We start from the raw sequence: 6,875 nt of genomic DNA on the forward strand, positions 1-6,875 counted from the left end.
CAGGAATATACAGTCACCCACAGACACATACACACAGGAATATACAGACACACACAGACACTGACACCAAGGAATACACAGACATACACAGATACTGACACACAGGAATATACAGATAAACACAGACACTAACACACAAGAATACACAGACACACATGAATACTGACACACAGGAATACACAGACACACATGAATACTGACACACAGGAATATACAGATACACACAGACACAGGCAAACAGGAATATATCGTCACATAGAGACACAAACACACAGGAATATACAGTCACACAGAGACACAAACACACAGGAATATACAGTCACACACACAGAGACAGTAACACACAGGAATATACAGACACACACACAATCATTGGCACACAGGAAACACAGATACACAGACAACGGCACATACAGTTACACACACAGAGAAACTGACACACAGGAATATACAGACACAAACACAGATACTGATACACAATATACAGATACAGGCACTGACACACAAGAACAAACAGACATAGACAGAGCGAGTGACACATAAGAAAATACAGTCACACAGAGACACTGTCAAACAGGAATATGCAGACACACACAGACGCTGACATGCAGGAACATACGTATACAGTCAATGACAAACAGGAATATACAGTCACACACAGAGAGACACTGACATGCAGGTATATACAATCACATACACAGAGACACTGACAAACAGGAAATACAGTCACACACGGACCCTGACACACAGGAAAACACAGGAATATACAGAAAAACACAGACACACAAAGAATGAACAGACAGGAATATAAAGTCACAGAGACACTGACATGACGGAATTTACAGACACACACAGTTTGAACAGATAGGTATATAAAGTCACAGAGATACTGACACGAGGGAATTTAGAGACACACAGAGAGACACTGACATACAGGAATATGTAGACACACACAGACACTGACACACGGGAACATAAACACACAGAGAGAGTGACACACAGCAATATACAAGCACACACAGACACTGACACACAGGTAACACAAACACACAGACAGACACACAGGAATGTATAAACACAGACACTGACTCACAGGAATACACAGGCACACACAGAGACACTGACACAGGAATATACAGTTGCACACACAGAATATTTGACACATAAGAATATACATTCACACACAGAGACACTGTGGATATACAGACACACATAAAGACACTGACCAACAGGAATATACAGACACACACGGGAACATAAACACACTGAGAGAGTGACACACAGGAATATACTGTTGCACACACAGCAACACTGACACACAGGAATATACAGTCACACAGAGACACTGGCAAACAGCAATATTCAGACATACACAGAGGCACTGACACACAGGAATATACATACACACACAGATAATGACAGACAGGAATATACAGAAATAGAGAGAGACACTGACACAGTGTGTATATGTGTCTGTATATTCATGTGTACCAATGTCTCTGTGTGTGTTACTGTATATTCCTATGTGTCAGCATCTGTGTGCATGTCTGTACACTTTTGTACGTGCATGTCCATGTTACGTCTGAATCTGTGTGTGTCTGTATTTCCTGTTTGTCAGTGTCTGTGTGTGTGTGATCGTATGTTCCTGTGTGTAAGTGTCTGTGTGACTGTACATTCCTGTGTCAGTGTCTCTGTGTGTGACTGTGTATTCCTGTGTATATAGACAGATACTAACGCACAGGAATACACACACACAGTGACAGACAGGAATGTACAGAGACACACACAGAGGCACCGACACACAGGAATATACAGATACACACACAGAGACACCGACACACAGGAATATATATACACACATGGATAATGAACAGACAGGAATATAAAGTCACAGAGACACTGACATAAGAGTATTTATAGACACCCAGAGAGACAGTGACATACAGAAATATGCAGACACACAGAGGCACTGACACATGGGAATATACAGACACACACAGACACAGACACACAGGAATACACAGTCACACACACACTGTATCACAGGAATATACTGTCAAACACACTGACAAGTAGGAATATACAGTCACATGTAGGCACTGACACACAAATATACAGATACACACACAGAAACACACAAATATAAAGACACAGACACACAGGAATATACAGACACACACACAGACACCGACACACAGGAATATACAGTGACACATGCAGAAACTGACAAACAGGATTACACAGTAACACTGGAATATATAGAAAAACACAAACACAGACTCAGGAATATACAGGCACACAGAGACACTGATACGCAGGAATATACAGACAGACACACAGATGCTAACACACAGGTATATACAGACATAGATACACTGACACACAGGAATACACTGACACACAGGAATACACAGACACACACAGACACAGGCAAACAGGAATAAACTGTCACACAGAGACACAAACACACAAGAATATACAGTCACACACGCAGAGACAATAACACACAGGAATATACATACACACACAGTCACTGACACACAGGAAACATAGATACACAGTCAATGGCACATAGGAATATACAGTTGCACACACAGAAACACCAACACACAGGAATATACAGACACAGACACTGAGACGCTGACACACAAGAACATACAGACACACAGAGACACTGTCAAACAGGAACATGCAGACACACATCTAAACACTGACATGCAGGAACATACATACACAGTCAATGACAGACAGGAATATACAATCACACACAGAGAGACACTGACATGCAGGAATATACAATCACATACACAGAGACACTGACAAACAGGAAATACAGTCACACACAGATCCTGACACACAGAAAAACACAGTAATGCAGGAATATAAAGAAAAACACAGACACACAGAGAATGAACAGACAGGAATATAAACTCACAGAGACACTGACATGACGGAATTTACAGACACACAGAGAGGCACTGATATACAGGAATAAACAGACACACAGAGAGACACTGACAGACAGAAATATACAGATACACACAGAGATTAAACAGACAGGAATATAAAGTCACAGAGACACTGACATGAGGGAATTTAGAGACACACAGAGAGATACTGACATACAGGAATATACAGTCACACACACAGACACTGACACACAGTAATATACAGTCACACATGAAGAGACACTGACACACAGGAACATACAGACACACACAGATACAGACACACACACGGACACTGACAAACAGGCATATACAGTCACATACAGGCACTGACATACAGGAATATGCAGACACACAGAGTCACAGATACACAGGAATATACAAACATTAACAGATGCAGACAGTGACACACTGGAACATACAGAAAAACACAGACACTGATACACAGGAATATGCAGAAACATACAGAAACTGACACACAAGAATACACAGCAACACAGGAATATGGAGAAAAACACAGACACAGACACACAGGAATATATAGTTGTGCACACAGAGACACTGACACACAGGAATATACAGACACACAGACAAGAGACACTGACACACAGGAAAATAAGACACACACAGAAAAAGGCACACAGGAAACACAGATACTGACATGCAGGAAACCCAGACACTGACATGCAGGATCGTACAGACACACACAGAGCGGGTGACACAGAGGAATATACAGAAAAGCACAGACACAGAAATATACAGTTGTGCACACAGACATTGACATCCAAGAATTGACAGACACAGACAGGCACTGACACACAGGAATATATAGACACACACACAAGGGACAATGACACACAGGAAAGTACAGACACACACAGAAAAAGGCACACAGGAATATACAGTCACACACAGAGAGACCGTAACAGAGGAATGTACAGGCAAACACACAGACACTGACACACAGGATCATATAGACATACACAGAGCGAGTGACAAACTGGAATATACAGACACACACACACAGAGTCACTGACACACAGGAATTTAGAGATACACACAGAGACACTGACACACAGGAATATACAGACACACACACCTTGGCACTGACACAAAGGAGTATACAGATACACCCAGACATGGATACATAGGAATACACAGTCAGACACTGACACACAGGAATATACAGACACATAGAGAAACTGACACACAGGAATATAGACACGCAAACAGTGGCACTGATGCACATGAATATACAGATACACACAGCCATGAACACACAGGAGTGCACAGTCACACACAAAAACACTGACACACAGGAATATACAGGCACACACAGGAACTGACACACAGGAATATACAGTCACACACACAAAGACACTGACACACAGGAATATACAGTCACACACAAAGACACTGGCATGCATAAATATACAATCACACACACAGACACTGACAAACAGGAAATATAGGCACACACAGATTCAGACACACACATGGATATTGACACACAAAAATACACAGACACACACACAGATACTGACACACAGGCATATAGAGTAACACACACAGAGACACTGACACACGTGAATATACAGACACATATACACAGACAATGACACACAATGATTGACAGACACTGACACACAGGAATGCACACACACATACACACACACACACACACACACACACACACAGAGTGACAGACAGGAACATACAGTCACACAGAGAGACACCGACAAACCGGAATATACAGACACACACACACACAGAAACTGACACACAGGAATATATAGACATACATAGAGACACTGGCAAGCAGGAATATACATACACAGAGACTGAACTGACAGGAATATATAGTCACGGAGATACTGACATGAGGGAATTTACAGGCACACAGAGAGACACTGACACACAGGAATATACAGACACACACCGATACAGACACACACACAGACACTGACAAATAGGAATATATACACTCACACACAGGCACCAACACACAGGAATATACAGATACACACAGATCCTGACGCACATGAATATACAGACACTAACATATACGAATATACAGGCACACACAGAGACACTTGACACAGGAATATACAGTCGCCCACACAGAGTTATTGACAAACAGGAATATATAGTCACACACAGTGACACTGACACACAAGAATATGCAGACACACACAGAGAGACACACATACACAGGCACTGACACACAGGAATATACAGACACACACATACAGAAATATCGAGAAAAGGCAGCACATCTGATTACTCCATCTCAATGGTAGACTTGAGCACAGGATAGAGTTTATTATTAATAAAAACAGAAAGTGCTGCAGAAACTCAGCAGGTCTAACAGAATTTGTGGGGAGAGAAACAGTGTTAATCTTCTGATTTATCATGTTTATTAAGCCGTGTAAACAAGTTCCTCGATACAACTGCAGATTTGAATATTGCAAACGAGTCACATATGTATCCGAAGTATGCAAAGGTAGAAGGTTAGTGGGTATTCCATCAAAGATGTATTTCCCATGGTAACTAATGAAGATGTTAGCAAGAGCTGGGTCTACAGGAGATCCCAACAGCGTCTATTTGGGGCCTATATGCTGTCATTGAAACTGAACTCAATTATCATGATGGCCAAATTCACGAGATCAATGAACAAAGTTTCGAACAGGTGTAGCGTACGTAGATGGTCTTGTTTTAGTGACATAGTGCAAATGTCAATGGCTTACTTGAATGGTACATTGTTAAATAAGCTGCCAATGTCAGAAGAACACAGTGACATGCTATTGTTCTCAACATGTAGCTCTTGTATGGTCTTCATGGAAATGTGGGAATCCTACACTGTGTATGCATTTAGAGCCGGTAGTAGCAGCTCACTCAACCGTTTGAGTCACTTTGTGTTGCGCAATGTATCAGAAATGAAACAGGGTGTTTTTGTTTTTTTTTGTTTTTGTGACTTAGGGGACCCATACACATGTGGATGCAGTGAGCCATAAGGACCAAGTGGGGCAGGTTACCACCCTTGTGCCAGTCTAAGAGATGCCTCTGCAACATCAGTGTGGCCATCCAGTCATGTGGAGTGGGCGGTGGCATAGATAAAACCCTGGAACCTTCCTTGAACATCTTTATATTTGTTATATTTGTTGAGTGTGACCACTCAAGGTCGTTTTTTGGAGCTTACATTTATATACATCAGTTTGTCTCGAGACAATGTGATGCTACCAAACTGGGCAGCATGGGCAAGTTGGGCCGAAGGGCCTGTTTCCAAGCTGTAGACCTCTGCGACTCTATTCATGTTGCAGATGTCATTTGGTATTCCTCAATGTGCATCTGTCAGATCCGCTCGGTGTATTTTCAGGATGTCAGCATCCTTACTGGATACTGCTTTGTGGTGGGATAGCTGGCAAAGGGATAGTTTCAACTGAGTGAATAACTGTTCCTGTTTAATACAGGACAACAGCATGCCAAACTTAAAACCACCAGCAAGAACAAGGTTCTTGTTTCACCCCTACGCAAATAGATTTATCACATATTTAGTACCTCTTTAACTGTGGCACTAAACTGCTTATGATTGTATAAATTTATAGCACAGGTATTATTTATTGTGCAGTAATCTATTCAGGCAATGGAGTGGCATAAATGGTTCGGGAGATAGTGACAGTGTGATAATGTCACTGGACTGGGTGCAGTTACAATGTTTAAAAGACATTTGGATATGAATCAGCAATGTTTGTGGAGCTATGGGCTAAACACAGGCAAGTGGGACTACTTTTGTTTGCGATTACGGTCAGCATGGACTGGTTGGACCGAAGGGTTTGTTTCCGCATTGTATAACTCTGTGCCTGGTAATCCAGAGTCTCAGACTTGGGCCACGGGTTCAAATCCCATCATGGTAGATGGCGAAAATTG

The sequence above is a fragment of the Rhincodon typus genome, chromosome 15 (genome assembly GCF_021869965.1).
Source record: "Rhincodon typus isolate 14 chromosome 15, sRhiTyp1.1, whole genome shotgun sequence".
Lineage (NCBI taxonomy): Eukaryota > Metazoa > Chordata > Chondrichthyes > Orectolobiformes > Rhincodontidae > Rhincodon > Rhincodon typus.